The 18,919-nt window shown below is 36.1% G+C and overlaps 1 long non-coding RNA gene across 1 annotated transcript in view; it reads right to left on the bottom strand.

Annotated features, from left to right (window-relative positions):
* Nucleotides 1–16,787, bottom strand: part of LOC146768580 (uncharacterized) — a 55,473-nt gene extending 38,686 nt beyond the window's left edge. Inside the window, exons 1-2 of the long non-coding RNA XR_014958631.1 lie at nt 9,003–16,787; nt 5,224–6,671 (exon numbers count right to left, since the gene is read on the bottom strand). This is a non-coding gene — a long non-coding RNA (uncharacterized LOC146768580). The remainder of the gene's footprint in view (nt 1–5,223; nt 6,672–9,002) is intronic.
* Nucleotides 16,788–18,919: the final 2,132 nt, after the last annotated feature.

The raw sequence follows: 18,919 nt of genomic DNA, 5'->3' as shown, positions 1-18,919 counted from the left end.
TAGGTTATTTTTTTTCCATACCTTAATTATAATGATTGGCACAATAATTCTGTGGAGTGTTTCCATATTGTTTTTGACATTAGAATTCCCACCTGATGGAGAAAAAAATCTGGTAATTTTATCAAATGATAATTACCATCAATATCTGACCTTTGAGATATTTCTTCATAGTAATTCTAAATCCTCTGCCTTTTAAATGGATTAATTGAGCACTTTTATGCTTACCTTCGGCCTTAAAAGCTCTCAGAAAATTCCTCATTTTTATATATTCCATGTGCTTATCATTCATTACTAAAATAAACGTAGTGTATTTACTGAAGTGGTATTTTGTATTTGTTCTCCAAAGCAAAAATCGTAGCACTGTAGATAAGTTTGTTATAAACAATGATTTAAAAAGATTAGGCAAAGATTAACCTTTTGCATTTCTTTTCTTGTGACTGCCTAAGTATTATAGTTTCATTGTTTTTTTTTCCTAAAAGAATGAAACTTATGAATGAGAAGAACAGTAAATGATGAATAACAGACCTATAAAATTGTTCATGAATACTGGGGTTTTTGCATGCAAAACTAAATAATCATACATCGAGCAGTAATTTCCTAAATATTCATGTTGAACAAAAACTTCTCTGCATGAGTTTTTGCTAGCAATGAATATTAAAGAGCAGGAACCCAATCTGCAGAAACAGCTGTGCAGAGCTGAAACCAATGCTCACTTAACCCTATTTTTGTAGTAGATGTACAGCTCAATTTATCAAGAATATTACACTCCTTACTTATCACTTCATCAGGGTGCACATATACACAGGCAGAGATCTTCTATTCCTTCTCCACAGCTCTGCCAGCTGCCATAAATCAGTGTTTAAGCTCTTGCCCCATATCCTGGTGTTGTACAGAACTTGAGGTCTCAGGAAAGCAAGTAGAGGGTAACTAATTTGATTTCCAAACTGTTAGAGGGGAATTAGATTAAGCGTTTTATAACATCCAACGACTTTCACTTTCCTGTCACAATCATTAAAGACAAAGCTCCTCAGTGCAGTTGTTCCTGATTTACAGGATCAAAAGGTTTTGTCATTTTTGGGAAGTTTGAATTTGTGAAGTAGAACTCTTGGTGTTACAGAGTAAAGGATTAATGCTGTCAGGCTAGGTGCATTACAACGTTGATCCTCCAAGAGCTACATTTGATTTGGCTGACTGACTTCAGCAATTTCACATGGAACATGACCTTATAAAAAGAATAAAACCAGCCAGTGAATGAATAAATGGTTAGCCCAGGTAGCAAATTTGCAACAGAGAGAGGAGTAGATAACCAAAAGGATAATTGTATTTTCTTACTAGTAAAATATCTGGTGGTCATGAATAAAGAAAAAAATTGTGAAATCTTTTTTTTTTCTGAGTGTGATAAAAGCATCTTAAGGCTTCTGCCTTAGCCATCGATTATAATTTAACCTTACCAAGTTCCACACAGATATTCACCCCCTCACCATCAGTGGGGTGGGCAGAAGAACTGGGGGAGGGTAAAAGTGAAAAAACTCATGGATTAAGATAAAGACAGTTTAACAGGGAAACCAAAAGCCTTGCTCAAAAGTAAAGTAGAACAAGGAATTCATTCATCACTTCCCATGAGCAGGCAGGTGTTTGGCCATTCCCAGAAGGGCAGAGCCCTATCACCTGTAATGGTGACTTGAGGTGACAAATGTCATCACTCTGAACATCTCCCACCCCTTATGCACCCTCAGCCCTCTCACTGCTGGGATGGTGTGAGACAGAAAAGGCTCTGACTCTGTGCAAACACTGCTCAGTTATAATGAGAACATCCCTGAGTTACAGCACTGTTTTCAGCACACAGCCCCACACCAGGCACTGTGAAAAAAGTTAACTGTACCACAGGCTAACCCAACACATCATTCAATATATAGAGTTTAAAAAAAGGTGGAATCTGCCACAGGCCTATTGATTTGATATAGAACTGAATGCATTTCTTATAAGTTAATTTGATATCTTAAGTAAAAAACAATATCCTAAATAACGTATAGCTCCATTTTACATGTAAGTTGCTTTTAAAACAGCTTCAATGAATGTTAAAGATTGCTATCAACAGTTTACCGTATGCATGAAGTATGTAAATATCTGTAATTTCCAAATGTTCACATGCCTGTTTTCCTTTCAGTTATTTCAACAATAAAAGTCAGTAGCAGAAAACTCATGAAGCAAATTACATATTGTGAGAAACTGGGACATTAATGGTTAATAACTCAAACCAGTCTGCCCTGTGAAGGCACCAGTGCTTAGTTGGGGCTGGGTTTGCAGCCCTCGAGGGGAAGCAGGACAATATTTGGGTGTGCTGCTGTTCAAACCTCTGATTCTCATATGAGTGCTTGCTACTGGTGGTTACAAGCTGGGTTTTGAGCCAGGTAAGGGAGAAGGCCAAAAAGAAGCAGACACTGCAAGGTGGGATATTGGTTTTTATCATGCCAATCTCCTCTCTCACAGAACTGATCAGCTGCAAAACTCTGCCCCACCCTGCAGAAGGCACTGGGACATTCACCGGGTGGTCTGAAGGTGTTTGTCCCTCCTGATGGAACAAAACTGGCTCAGCTATACTGACATGAGAGGAGCTGTCTTATCTCAGAAGAGGTTATAAATAACCAAAAGGCATTAAGCACCCCCAGACTCATTTCTGGGGGCTTCCACCGGCAGACTTTTGGATTTTTGCACAAAATCCAAAATGTTGCAGCACATCTGCAGTGCTGCAGCAGACAGTGTAAATCTGCTCCACCAGGGGAGGCACCTGGGTTTTCTCACATAAATCTGAGCTTTATTAACTCATTGAACTTTGTGATCTGTGTGCTTTCCCTCACCCTCAACAGATCAAGGCTGTAACAATCACTTTGATCACTTTGGACATAGAAATTGAAGCAATCAAGTCTCACTGCTGGATCCTCAGACAATATCTTTCTGCTCTTATTCTTTCTTTCTCTTTCTTTCTTTTCTTTATGCATTTTCTGAAATATTCTTTCTGTATTGATATATTACTATTGAAAATAACCAAAATGGCTACATAAAAATTTCCATTGGAACAAATTGTTCTAAAATAAACCCTACATATCTATTTCTATCTATCTATGAAAATATTTTAATATGATCCTTTAGTATCATGTCGCTCTAGTTGTCCCCAAGGGATCTATTAACAAGAACCTGAGTTGCCCCTTCAGGAGAGGGTCAGATATTTTTTAAGTAGAAATGCGAAGGTTCCTGATGGATCCCTCTAGGAGGTTAATAGAGAAATGCAGTTTCTGAGATCCAGCCTAGCTAATTTCCCTAATCAGTCTTCTGATTTCATTATTTTTACAGGCAATTATCTCAGATATTTCTAGAAGAAAACATTCTTAAAGTAAATATAAGTATCTTAATTGAAACAAAAAGCAAAGCATAGCACTGACATTAGCTTTAAGACTTCGGATAAATTTCAAATATAAACAAAGAATTTTAAAACCAAACATTAAAAGGAATCAAAAATTATCTTACTTCAGATTCTGAAATGGTTAAAATTTTTAAATTAAAAAAACAGCAAAGAAACAAAATAAAAAAAAAGATAATGAATTTATTTTTTAAAAATCTACTTTGACAAGGAAGTTCTTCTAAAGAGATATTCTGCATTATGAAATGTCTTCTATCAACATTTCCTTTTACAAAATGTTTATTTAACTTACTTGATGAGAGTGCTTAGTTTTTTTGCCTCTAAAAAGTCTATTTCATCCTGTAAGTTTAATTTTATATAAACAAACTTGAAATATATTTAAAATATAGAGAAAATTATGGGAAAGATTAGAAGTATACTTCAAAATTACAAAAAAAAGTGAAGAGGGTCTATTCTCCTATGTCCTCCCCTGTTATGAGTACACTCTATTCTGTCTCCACATTTTGTTAAAATACTTCTGAATTATGTAATCCATGTGTTTTTTAATCACATTCCAGTGTTACTATTTCAGCTTGTTCCCTGTCCATAAAATGTTCAATTATTTCTTTTATATTTTTCTTGCAGCAGATTTTTTAAAAATTATAATGGCCCTTTATGTTATGAAATAACATTAGCATTTCACAGTTTGAGTCGCTTTGAGAATTTCTTGAGCTTTGCCAAATTACTCTTTCATTATCCTGGATGGTTAATATAAAATTGTCAAGTAACTATTTTAAAGTATGCAAAGTCAAAAATCCATTTAAGAAAACCAAACTTTTTACAATAGAAGAGGATTTCTCACAATTTTTATGTTGTTGTTTTCTAAAATTAGTTATAAGAATTGAGGGTTATGTCAGATTACTTGAAGAAAATGCAGATCAAGCCTTCTAGAAATACACTGACACTATTATGAAAGCAATTAAATATTTGCTATTTCACTTTTGAAAATGCCAAGCTCTATTAAACCACTATACAGATTGCATCATTCTTTTAGCCTTACGTGCTCTCAACTGGGGGTTCTTAGCTCTTTGTCAATAAAAAACCCTAGACAAAAATTTCCATTAAATTACATCCATTATCTCCTTTATAGTAACCAATAGGCACATGCTCGTTAAAGAAAATGTTTAAATGTTTTGTGCAAAATAGATAGGAAACATTATGCCTTAAATAGAAGTCAATATTTTTATTTAACTGAAACTGGTTTTCACTGCAACCTATTAGACTTTTCAAAGGGTAAGAACATTTGAGCGTGCAAACTTCCAGCAGTATCTGGTCTAATCTGTGCTTTCTTTTAACTCTAAACAGCCTCATTAAAATATTGCCAGTTAGATGGTTTGAGAAAGAAGTAAAACATACCCAAAACTGATGGAGAGGAAAGAATATCAACTAAACAGACACATTGGGTGTTTCGTTTTAAAGATTTTGCATACATGTTCTGACGGTATTAACTCCCTTTGTAATTCATTGTGAAGAGTCAACCATCAAAAGGAAAATTGTTTCTCTGTACTTAGGCTAACATTAAATTACAGGATAAAAAAAGAACCTTGTTACAAGCCACAAGCTCCAAACAAAGCCACTACTGGAAAATTTAAAAAGCAGCATGAAATGCAAGCAAAGGTCTCAATCTGTTTAATCATGCCTAAGGGTTGCAAAGTCACCCTACAGACTGAATGATTGTTTACAAATAGATTTTGACAGGCAATTTCACTGAATAATCCACCCCCATTTTAACTTTATGGGTCCAGTCCTATATCCAATGAAATCACCTGGCAGCTTGCAGTTGATTACCATGGGAATGCGGTTCACTGGCTCCTGAGAGCAGGGGAAAGTAAGCGGATTTGGCAGCATTTCAAGTTGTTGAACATCACAGACAAGCGATGGGAACATCAGTTCTTGGTCTCGCTTGTTCGGCTTCAGCTGACATGGAATACACAATGGATTTGGGAGCACTGCTTGAGCCTGCCCATGTGTGAATTAGACTTCTAGACGAAGAAAAATGAAAAACAAAAAAATGGAAACGCCACAGGAAATGTGTTGTGTCCATGTAGCAGCTTCAATAAATCCAATGCAAATGGCAGGAGAAAACGGACATTGAAAATATATCAGAGGAGGGAAGCACATCTTCAGTCTCCTTTCCTGGCTTCTGGGCTGCGTTATGTCTGCCTCCTCCTCACTGAGTTTCCAAGACGATTTGATGGACTTCTACTTTTCTAATTACATCCTGTTCCAGGCCAGTTGTACTGAATTACATGGTGGTGTTGGAACTGAAAAAGTCCCTCAGACATTTTTGGAGGTTTCAGGTCCAGGTCAGAAGCATTTGAGACCCTGGCAGGCAGCTGGAAACAGCTGTGATTTTGAGTTTGAACCATGGAATGATTTACCAATCTTGCAGGAAGTACATGAAGTCACAAAAGTTTAGATGTTACAGTAGAATTAGTCACAAAGTAAAGGGAAGAATTTTTGAGTGCTGTGCAGGGGGTTTTGGTTGTGTAAATGGGGGTCAGAAGTTTTAAGATGGAGGGATTTTGGCCTGCCCTGTTCTCCTCTTTCTTCTTCCTTACCTCCATGTTCTTGGTGATGTTGGCACTCACAGGTTGGTTTAGAGTAGAAAAGCACCATTTAATATAGGTAACAGGCATTGGGAAAAACTGTAAACATGTAACACGTAATGTACCATATAAAAGATAGAAAAGCACCATTTAATATAGGTAATAGGCATTGGGGAAAAACTGTAACCATGTAACACGTAATGTACCATATAAAAGAGAGCAGCAGCCCTGGGCGGGGAGAGAAGAAGCAGTCGGGGTCAGAGAGGATGTCAGGGTGTGTGTGGCTCTGCCTGAGCTGTGAGCAAACCACAGCAGCCAGAGAAGAAAATCTTTTAGATAACTTGCAATAAACTACCTTGAGACCAAACAACAAGAGACTGCTGAGCCTTTCTTTGGTAGCTTGGGTTGGAGGAGAGACTTTTCCACCACAGGGAGCCACCCCTGACCCAGGGTGGGCTCTGGCACGGTGGTGGCCGGGAGGCGTCGCTCGCTCTGCCGCAAGGGAGACCTCGGTGTTCAGCACCAGACACACCAATCCTCACACTCCTGCTGCACTCCATGCAACAGGATTTACGTGTCTATGGATTTGCTCTTACTACCTGCTGTCTCCTCTTCAGCTATGTGAAAGCTAGGCCGCAGGTTTTGATCTTTTATCTGGAAAGTTTCTGAATGTGAAGGAAAAAGAAGGAAAAAAAGCAATTGAAACAGGCCAGAACCTTCCAAGAGGGAGAATGAGATCCTGGATCTTTAAAAAAAATAATATTTTCTTTTATGTCCTCTAATTAGCAGTGAAATTCTGCACTCATAGCCCAACTAAAATTCGATTGGATTCTATACTTAGTGGCTGTTAAATTACATCTATAATTAATATACACAGAAAATGTGAATAAAATTAAAAATGTCGGCATTTGTTTGAAGTGTCAGAAAATTTAACATGCATTTAAAATAACATTTCTAATCCATTTTATTATAAACTCTTTGTTTTATTAAATTATACCTTGAGGCTCTATTGAGACAGATATCCTGATTTCACTAGTCTTGACACTAGAGCTTGTCTAAAGAAGAGCAAACACTGAATACTTGTTTCTATATAATTTTCAGCTTTCAAAGGAGTTGTTTGCCTTTTCTGTACTAAATAATTGGAAAGAATACTTTGGTTTATTTAGTCATCATGCTTAATACCCAGTAATAATACCCCTGATGGAATGGTATCTGGATTCTCCCTGCTCCCTTCAGTTGAATAAAGTAAGATTTCTAATTTAATTTTTTAAAGCATAAAAGAAAAGTATGTTCATTCAGCACTTTCACTATTTGAATAGTTTTTTGTGATGGTTTGCTGTAGAACAACTTTGACATGAATATCCACCACAATCTTTTGATTTCGTGCAGTTCTTGCAATGTAGAGTAACAGATACAAATGTTCATTAGCAAAAATATTTTTCATCCTGTGCTTGGCCACTGGAAGAGGCTCCTCAGGGAAGTGGTCACAGCACCACATATGGCTGTGTTTAAGAAGGATTTGGACAATACTCTCAGGCCCATGGTGGGATTTTAGGCCAGGTGTTGGACTTCGATGATCCTTGTGGGTCCCTTCCACCTCAGGATAGTGTATGATTCTATGATTATTTACTGTAATGCAAAATACAAAAATTAAAAAAAATCTAACTATTGCAGAAGGAGCTAACAGAGGTGGAAGTGGCTTTTCTCTCATATTAGGATTATCAGTATTGGCTGAAAACTATAATCTTGTTTATATTCAAAGAAATTTACACATAGTCTTAAAATATTATAAGATATTCCTTTCATTATTGCCTTATATTCCCTTCATTCATCATTATTAATCATTAAAATATTAATTACTGAAAAAATATGTTGTATTTTCTGCCAAAAGCAAAAGCCCTGATATTAAATGCAAAACCTGGTTCAAATTAATGTGTAAATAGATAATGACTCAGATTCTAAGTTAGAAAATAAGTTTCTTCTGGTTGTAAACAAATATTATGACCCCTACACTCAGCCTCTAAAGCAATATGGCAAAATAGAAGTAACACTGACTTTCACTTCTGCAGGCAACACACAACTCTAACTTTAATATTTAGGGATTTTATTCACTGCAGGTGACATTTTGATATCTAATTAAATTGTTCTTTAGAGAAAGTACATCATAAAGCTAGCTTCAAAAGACCATGAACCTTATTAGTTAAGTACTTGCTCTTTAAAAAGTGCATATTTTATGGCAGAAAATTTCGGGGGGGGGGGGGGTGGGTAAACTTCCAATATTAATGAATTTCAGATATTATTTTTTCAAACTGTTTAAAAGGCTGCAGCTAGAAGATCATAGATTGTATCCAGTGTATTATTTCAGAACAAACAGCCATCTCAAAAATGTCATTTTCCTGAATAAATATTATAGCTATTTATTTGCACTGTACACTATCTTCACCTCATTACATTTATATATATATATATACATATATATATACATATATATATATATATATTTGTTATATAAGAGAATACTAAAAAGTCTGTTTAAATAATCTATGAAATCCAGCAGACTACTGGTCTTCCATTTATTCACCCTGGAGAGTTCAGGCTATAGAAAAGTTTTATTTACTCAAAAACTGTCAAAAAGAAAAGTATTTTGTTCAGATATGAAAGCTGAGGTACCAAAGGGAAGATTACATTACTGTCTATAATTCACTGGCCTCTCACGGGCTGTTGTTAAACATGCAATCCAAATAAAGAAAGAACTGTACTATATCTGCTATTGTTTAATAAAGTAATCACAAAAACACTCCTTAAATTTTCCAGAAGTAATTTTCATAGATTTTCAGATTTATCAGATATTTTACAAAAATCAGAAGTCAGTATTTACTTTTCATACCTTTTGAACACACATGGTATGCTCATCTGCCCCCCTTGTTTTAATCTGCACACTTTTTAATGTGAATGAACCATTTATTGCATTCAGAGTGTTTTATTTCACTGCTCACCTGACATTCCTGTTGGACATAAAAAAACTTGCAGGCATTTGTTGTTTGAAAAAAAAAAAAAAAAGGGAGAGAGAAGTTTGCTTTCCCTTTTTCTTTCTTGCTTTCTTGGTACTGAATCCAGAATGGGAAATGCCAGTCCATATCTTCTATTTTAGATAAATAGAAAACAACAAAAGAACTCCAGTGGAAATATAAATTCAGATTCTTGATTTAAATACAATAAATATAAATTTGGATCTAGGGTTAATTTTGTGGCAAAAATCCATCACAAAGCTGGCTCAAGATCAGATTGCACAGCTGAGCAACCTGATCTAGCTGAAGATGTCACTGCTCACTGCAAGTGAGGTTGGGCTATCTGACCTTTAAAGGTTCTTTGCTACCCAAACTCTTCTGCTGTTTTATTTTAAAAGACTTCTGACCTGTACTGAACATAAAACATATATCAAACACCTAGTTTCTGGCAGATTCAGTAATAGATCACAGCAATCTTCTTTCATTTTCTTACTTGATAATCCTAATATACCATGTCTGTACAAATGTCTTCTTCATTCATTTTAATGCATAAATATTACTCTATGGTATAATTATTTAGATTTCTCTCTTCTACTATTGTGCATTTGGAACTAACCCATTACTTAAATCTTCCCACTTTCTTCTGCATGTCTGCTCATTTTTCAGAATTCAATTTGTTTATCTAATTTAACAAGACTGTTCTGATTGTAGATCCTGTCTTCTAAAACAGCTGCTATCCTGCTTAGTCTGTGGATCAAAATGAAAATTTGAAAACTGCAGAATGAGGTTTAAGGTTTTGTTAGGACCTGCTGTTTTTCTCTTATATTATGTTACTTGGAGGTTTTGTTTTTTTTTTTTTCATCTTGTTTGGGGTTTGGAATGTTTCTATTTTTCTAATATTCAACTGATTTATTAAAACAAATTGAAATAAGCTATGACTGTGACTATTTTTTTTTTCCTGTGTAGGATTCATTCTAATGAAGTAGCTCAGTTTGTCTCGAAGTGCACAAAATTACTTTTCCTCTGTATTGCATACATGCTATGACACTGTTGGTGAAAGATCTTACAACATGGGCCAATCACTTGCAAAAAATGCTACTTTTCAGAGAGACTGCATTTATGTTTATTCACGAGCACCATAATCAGAAGGAAACTGACAGCAAAAAAATTCTGCCTCTTCCTAATCCCTCTACAAAGTTCACCCTTAGTAACTCCATCCTAGTTTTCTCAGCTGAACACACATTTTGGAGTGATTTTTTTCTATTTTTAGAATAGACATACTGGGTCAAAAGTCTAATCCTGTGGTCTGCAAGATATACTTTAAAAGAGTGCAAGCAAGAGAAAGTGCTACAGTAAGATGCGACTTCAGCCACCCTGAGGCTTAGACTCTTCCTGAGCCAAATGTGATATCTTTGTGTATAATAAGCTTTAATGGGTTCTACATCTGTGAATTTGTCTATTAGATTTTTTTCAAGTTCAGCTGTAAATTTTTCATGTGCTGTAGCTGCAAGTTCTACAGTGATCAAAAAGGGCTGAAAGGTGGCAAATAAACATTGAGGAGCTTAAAATACATGGGTTTAAAAGGAAGATTTATATCCATCATCCACAAAAGGCCACCAAAATGGTCAGGGGAATGGAGACCCTCCTCTATGAGGAAAGGCTGAGAGAGTCAGGATTCTTCTGGAACAGAGGAGGCTTCAGGGTGAACTAATTGTGGCCTTCCAGTACCTGAAGAGAGCCTGTTGGAACTGGAAAAGTCCCTCAGACATTTTTGGAGGTTCTGGGTCCAAGCCAGAAGCATTTGAGACCCTGGCAGGCAGCTGGAAACAGCTGTGATTTTGGGTTTGAGCCATGGAATGATTTACCAATCTTGCAGGAAGAACAAGAAGTCACAAAAGTTTAGATATTAGAGTAGAAGTAGTCACAAAGTAGAGGGAAGAATTTTTGAGTTCTGTACAGGGGGGTTTAAAGTCCTGTAGAGGGGAGTTTTGGTTGTGTAAATGGGGGTCAGAAGTTTAAGATGGAGGGATTTTGGCCTGCCCTGTCCTCCCTCTTTCTTCTTCCTTACCTCCATGTTCTTGGTGATGTTGGCACTCACAGATTGGTTTAGAGTAGAAAAGCACCATTTAATATAGGTAATAGGTATTGGAGGAAAACTGTAACCATGTAACACGTAATGTACCATATAAAAGACAGCAGCAGCCCTGGGTGGGAGAGAAGAAGCAGTCGGGGTCAGAGAGGATGTCAGGGTGTGTGTGTGCCTCTGCCTGAGCTGTGAGCAAACCACAGCAGCCCCAGAAGAAAATCTTTTAGATAACTTGCAATAAACTGCCTTGAGACCGAACAACAAGAGACTGCTGAGCCTTTCTTTGGAAGCACGGGTTGGAGGAGAGACTTTTCCACCACAGGGAGCCACCCGTGACCTAGAGGGTGGTCTTCAGCAAGAGCCCACAGGAAAGATGGAGAGAGACAATTTACAGGGGTCTGGAGTGACAGGACAAGGGGGAATGGCTTCAAACTGACAGAGAAGTGGTTTAGATTAAATATTAGGAAGGAATTCTTTCATGTGAGGGTGGTGAGACCCTGGCACAACTTGCACAGAGAAGTGTTGGATGCCCCATCCCTGTGAGTGTTCAAGGCTTGGTCTAGGGGAAGGTGTCCATGGCCAGAGCAGACCATTAATAGATCTTATTTCAGTAAACATCATCATATTCAGCAGGCACAGTCAAAAGATTCCACGGCAATGCAAAGGTTCACAGTCTAATTTTGCTGGTGTAACTGGAGAGAGCAGGGGTTGGTATGCAAATCAGTATTACTTAATCAATATAAAAAAGTGGAATATGTAGAAATACTGTCATAAAGTAACACTAGAACTTCAGTGTCAACAGATCTCAAAACAAAATGCTAGTGTTAAAATAGCAGTGAAATTTTATTTTGAGAAATATATAACCTCTTATCCTCAGTATCCCCAAACATCCAAACAGTCTCTCAAAACTGCAATTAAAATACTGCTTCATTCATCTTGTTTGAATCATTCTGCCCACTTAATTATATTTTGGAGGTGTTCCCTCTGAGTGCCATTTTTCTACACGTTTCCTGTTATCTCCATCTGGAGTTTGTTTATCAAAACTTGCTCCATTTCTCCCAGGCTTCACTAAAATGGATTAATGATGTTCATTACAACATATGATATTTGCAGGCTTTACCTTCCCTTCTGCATGGAGACAATAATGCAGAAGTTTTCCTCAGGTTTCCTTTCAGTCTGTTCTTTCAGGTGTAAAATAAACCAGTCACAAACCATTGCAAAAGAAGTATAAGAGATATTGCAAAAACAATCTCCATTCATTTATTTATTTAAAAATATTTTTAATGACACATGTAAAAATATATATGAAAAATATATTTGTATGAACTGTTACTCTTAGACTTATTGCTTGAAGCAGCCTAACTGGTATGAAGAAAATACATCATTATTTCTGTGCAACATTTCTACAGCAAGAACAAGTTTTTACTAGCCCAGAATTTAAAGATGAGATCCTTCTTTTCTTGCTTGCACTTTCTTGCTGTAATGGTCTAACAGCAGTCTAAACATTTCCAAACAACAGCAAAAACTGACAAGGAATGTTTTCTAAGATCCCCTTGTTAATTCCTTTTTTTTTTTCCTTATTGATTTGCTGAGTTAAAGCAGAGTTTACTCTCTTAGTGTTTATTCTAACTGTGGAACTTTTCTGTAACACATTTTCCATTACTTGGGTTAATAAAGATATCATGCCTGTATTTGGTCACTCTGTCCATATGAGTTATGTGAGGATATAGGGAATAGAAAAGGGAAGAAAAAGTGTGGGTAGAAGAAAGAAATTGGTAAAGACTCCCTGAACTCTGTTTTTAAAAGTCTAAAACCCCTCATCTCCATTAGAAAATGCAGGAATGGGTAAAAAGCTGAGAGTAGAAATCTGTCCAAAAAAACTAATTGAATAGCAGACCTTTCCCAATATTAACCAGAAAATTTAATATCACTGTCTGAACTCAGCTATTTCCACAAACACAAGGCTTTTTTATGCACACAGGAACATATAAGAAAGAAAGGAAAACCATTTTTCATAAGGTGCTTGATTCTGTTTTTTCTGAAATCTAATGCTGTATCCCATAATCACATTTTGTCATTTTTGAGTACTCTTTTGGGCATTATTAATAAAGAATTCCCATAAAATTATAAACATGTTATGTTTAGCTGCAAGTCAAATTGAAAGGAAAAAGTAATATGCCCTTCTGTTGGGATATTACCATGAATTGCACATCCATGGCACAACCAAGGCAGCAAGGATGTGTTTTGACAATATTTGTACCAGTCCCCACAACACACTGCACTTTGGTTGCCTTCCCTGAAGTGCAAATTTAAAATAAATTAGCAAGAAAATAAACAAGCATTTTCATGTTTCAGGATGTATCAGCGGTCAGAATGTGTGCACCGGGTTACTTGCTGAAAAGTATGTCTGGCTGCAAGTCTTTACATGGGAAATATGATTGTGTTCATTAAAAACTGCTGTGGGCAGTTCCAGTTTTGTAGAAATTGTGCACCAGCTACATACAAATGGCTGTTTCTACCCTTTTCTCAGTTTTCCCACCATGTAAGTCACACTACCCAGTGCCCATAAGCCTTCTGAGTAAAGGCTTTACCCATGTCTAAAAACTACCCAGCTCCAGTGTAAAACACAGTGTGATTTGTCAATATGCAGGTTTTTTTCTGTATATTGAGAACCCAAATCTTTAGCTTATGTGCATTACAGGTCATGTTCCATCACTGTAAAAAAAGAACTGCACTTGCCTGAGGACTAGAGAGCTAGAAGCACACAAAGTCAAGGACGTTGCACTGGAAATGTGTTGACACTTATAGTGCTTTTCCTTTAACTCAGTAGGTTTTTCTGTATTTTAAGTGAAAAAAAGAAATTTCCAGAGACTCTGTTGTGTCATAGTCTATCAGAATAAAGAAATTTTTAAAGGCCAAAATCAGTGAAGCTTCTTAAAGTAATGAGTGCTCTCTGGAAGGTGGCACAAAATGGCCTTCAGCAAAGCAGAGTTACTCAGGAAATAATAGATTGAACTTCAAACTATCTTAACATCATATGAGAAAATTCAGAGCAGCGCAACTTGCAAAATATGAATGTAAGATAGGTCCTAATATCTCAGAACCATGGGCTATATAGTTAATCTCTCCAGCTGGCATTAGGAAATGCTGTTGAGAACTATGCAGAGCATGTAAAATAATCATCTTCTGTGGTTTGTTCTCACACTTCCTGGGCAGCCATAAGGGTGGGAGGGTTCCTGGTATGTTTCTGCCTAATCCTGCTATTCATTTCTGGACCTGCCACCCAGGAATTTATCTAATCCCTCAAACCTGCTAATTACAACTCCCCCAATAATTTCCTGTGGCAGGAAGTCTCACAACTTTATTTTCTGTTTTGTAAACTATCTGTCTCAAAGCAATCTCACTCACCAAGTGCCTCCTAGCTTTTGTGCTGTGGCTGTTGAAAAGGAAATCCACATCCAGTTTGAGTGGTGCATCACGGCTTCGCAAACCCCTGCAACTTGCCTGTTTGGAGATTCCACTGCCCTGCCCTGGTGTTTTCAGGCTGAGCCAGTATTTTCAGTATGAGTCAGTATTACAGAAGCCATAATGCCACTTTTTCAGCATGCTGCACTCCCATGTACTCATTTTTCTTAGCTCCCGTGACAGCCTGTGCCATTTTACCTGTGGGAGCCAGGTTGATCTGAAGTTCCCAGGACTCCCTAATGCTCAGAAATGGCAAAATTTGCACAAAGAGCTTTGTAAGCCTATAAAAACAAAATAAATCTATACTGTTTTCTGAACAATCATAATTGCACGATCTAAACAAGCAAATATCCCTGTATATTTAGCATGCTTTGAGTATAAACTCCTATGCACTTCACTGGTATGAATAGAACAGGTGCATAAAGGCACCAAATATTGCCAGATGAAGAAGCCCCCCTTTTGTTAGCATTCCCTTGGCACAGCAACCAAGCACCAAGCTCCAGCAGTAAACAAAATGAGAATTGTCAACTACAGTAGTGCCCCAAAGTAGTCAGTTATTTACTGTGCTTCAAAATTATTGTAGAAAAATCATTCCAAGAAAATGTCAGAGTGTTTCTGTGGAAAAGTGGATTGAGTGAGGAGCCTCTGAGAATTTGACCGCACAATAATTTTACACAGACTACTCACCAGATTCCATTAATTCTTAATCATCTTGATCTTAATAAAATTTTTAAAAGTATTACAAGAAACAATGCCAGTCCAGCTGAGATAGGGTATTTGAAATACCCTCTTTAAAAATCAGGTTGAAATTTTGCTCATGGTCTGTTAACTTGCATTCTGTCAGCAAATCCTAATTTGACCTAAAATAGGTTTCTGTAAATCAAACGCCAAAGTAAATATGGGAACTTCCAGAAACTTTACAAAGTAAGTTTTGCATCATCAGAAAAAGTTAGTGTTTGAATCCATGATTCCTTCCTGGTCTATTACTAATGAAAGATTCACTCAATTATCTTCATAAAGGTCAAAATGCTAATTAGGAAATTTTCTTCATTGATAGATAAGAGATGTGGGACAAATTATTAGATCAGCTGTTTCTAGAGTTCAATTATCCAGCTCTTCATCTTAAAAACATAATAAAATTCAAAATAAAAGCTGAATTTTGTGTATTAAATAGTTCTTTCTAATTGGATAGAAAATTGTCTTGAAAGTTTTGAGTTTACATAAATTACATTTTAGTTAAATTTACATACAATTTTACATGCATCATTACTAATTCCTTATTAGCATCAATATGATACTATTGGTTATAAAATAATTTTAGAAAAAACCTTAAAATCAATAAGTGTACTAATAATCTAAGATATGAACATTTAAATAAAATGCATCTTTCTAAGCTAGGAAGAATTAAAATACACAATATTTGAAGAGCAAGGGAAAATATAATTTAAATGACAGAATATAATATCCCTGTTCAATCTGAATTTTAGAAATGAAGAATCAGCCAAGAATTTATAACTGTAATGATCCATCTATTTTCCTCATAATACAATAATTAAGAAAACGTGTGTAATGCCTCAGGAAACTGAAATACCAGCATTTTGTAGCCTTATTGACACACTACTTTAACTGTAAGTTAGTCAGATATTTTGAAGATGTGTATTATTGCACAAAAAGTAATCTTGAATTCCAAAAGTGCAGAACACACATAGTAAACACCATAAACATTTTTGGCTTAATTGAAAAACCATTTAATGCAAGCTTTTATTATAACAGCATTTTTAGTAAAATGACAGGGAAGCAGAATTTAGTTACCAGAGTTTTATACTGATGGTTCCCATCTCACCTTCAGGATCAAAACCGAGCTATTCATAACCACTAGAAAATTGCCACAAGCTATGAGAATGTCATGCACTTAATGTGCCCTGATGACAGATAATATGAAAAAAGCTTCCCAAAAAGTTTTTATAATTAGTACAGGATTAAAATGTCCAGACATGTTAAAAATAAAAAGAAGTATCCAAACCTTGAAGTCAAATTATGATATAGCCTGGACTCTGCAATCATAGGCTCATCTATCATCAGCTGAGAATTTGCTCAAATTCTCATTTTTCATTTCTCCCAGGTATGATGATATGTCCAGGCATTAACTCAGCTGATAATGAAAGATAATTAATTCATGTTTCTTAATAATTGCAGTATAGAGTCAAAAGACATATTCATAAAGACTTAATAGGTTTGGTCTTTTATGTAGACATAGAAAACATGAAAATTTTGTAAAAATTTTATTGAAGTCATGTTTTCCCTCACACCAGAGATAAATGAAAATTTAATGAAACCACCTTGTAATTATTTTTTTAAATGGAGTTTTGTTGGTGAATCTCTATTTTGGATCGTGGGAAATGAAATGTGAGCATTTAGCCAATATATTCCTGGCCTTATTTTTGAATCACAGAATCATTTATGTTGGAAAAGACTCTTAAATTCTTAGAGTCTAACCATTAACCCAGCACTAGCAAGTCCACCACAAAGCCATGTCACCAAGCACCATGTCTACAGGGCTTTTATCTCCAGGCTTCTGTAACTAAGGAATCTTGTAAGCAAATATTTCTATCTTATTCTGAAACCACGGATTTATAGTAATTTCTTGAATGCATATATTAAGTGATATGATCCTTAATGAAGAAAAGGCATTAACCTTAAGTCCAGTCACAGAGGAAATATCTACACTCAGCATCTAATATGGTGAGAATGCATCTAGGCTAAGTGTATTTTTAGCACATATAATGTATTTTATTTAATCTCTTTGAAGACTGCAGCCCTGACAAAGAATGATTATTATTTTAGCTGTTCATAAGAAGTGACACATCCCACACTCCAATGAGGACAGCACTCAGCCTTGCTTCCTGTGAATGAGGTCCCAGCATTGCTATGACTTTGGCCTAGTTAATTGAAAAAAAACCAATGCTATCAATGTGATATATTGCATAAACTAAAGATAAGACTGTGTAATAGCCAAGGACTCCAGGAAATGTGAAAAGTGTGAATAAATGTGCAGAAAATTGACTGCTCACAGCTGCCTGTAGGGACTGTACCTGCGCCAGAAGTAAAAACATACCAGACTATTGTATTAGCCCAGAAATGATTGCTGTGTAAACAGAACTTTTCCATATTGCTCCTTTTGTAGAGTAAAAGTTTCCCTGCAAAAGATAGATAAGAGGTGAATCTTTTGGGAATCTCTGCTACAGCAAGGAGTAAGAGCCCCTCAAAAGGACTGCATGACAACCTATTATTCAACCTCTGAATCTATGTCAACAAAATAGCATCAAACTTAATTCATTTCAAAAAAGTAACAGGATCTCTACTTACTTTAAAATGTATGGATGCCATTTATTAGATACTCTTTGTCTGAGGCATAAAATTCTGATGGCAAGATGTAAACTCCCAAGCATTATATCACCAGCCCAGTTCAAAGGCAGTTTTATGAAGAGAGCATTGAGTAGAAGCATGCCACAGCTGTGCCAAACAAATGATCTCTGAGAAGATTTACAAATCCTGGAGTAAAAATGCAAAACATAAAAAATAAAGACAGGCAAACATTCTAGATTAAACAGGTTGAGTTAATTCCTCAATTTTGCTGGAGCTACTCATGTCTTTTCTAAGCCAAATGTGAGGTGCCACCAGTGTAATAGAACTTCCTATCTATAACGCATATTTTTATAACTTAAACCAAATCTGTCCCCACATTCTGTCAGAATGAATGCCTTGTGGCTTAGAAATTCAGTCTTTAATGGCTCGTGCTGTTTGACATTGATAGCAAATATCTGTTTGGTGGATGGAAGACATCAATATGATTTCATTGGAACCAATTCAAGGAACGAACATCTAGTTTTGGTGATTCTGAAGCTTTTTTGAACATCTACTGAAAAAAAAAAAACAGAGACCAAAGACATCTACTGATTGAGCAGCAGGTGTATGACAGGGATTCTGGCATTATTTTCAATGACCTCTTAAGCTGTACACCCACAATTTCTTCCCCCTGTTCCCCCTGGAAATCAAAACACCATGGAAAATACTTTACATATAAACATTCAATGTAGCCACCAGACACAATACCATTATAGTTTTGGAGTCTCAGGACAGGTTTGCAGCCGACAGATACCTAAAAAACCCTATCTACCAAACTGAACTCAAAATTCAAGGATGAAAACAACTGTGAAACAAGACACTTAAATGCACTTAAGAAAAACTTGAGAATTACACTTAATCAGACAAAAGGTCTGTCCAGTGCCATGTGTACCCTCAGTAAAACCTACAAAGGGATGCCACATGGTGAACAAAAGTATGTAGGAATACC

This window comes from Lonchura striata, chromosome 1, assembly GCF_050655825.1.
Source record: "Lonchura striata isolate lonStrDom1 chromosome 1, ASM5065582v1, whole genome shotgun sequence".
NCBI lineage: Eukaryota > Metazoa > Chordata > Aves > Passeriformes > Estrildidae > Lonchura > Lonchura striata.
Note: the sequence above shows the minus strand (reverse complement) of the source record. Positions and strands in the feature narration are given on the sequence as shown.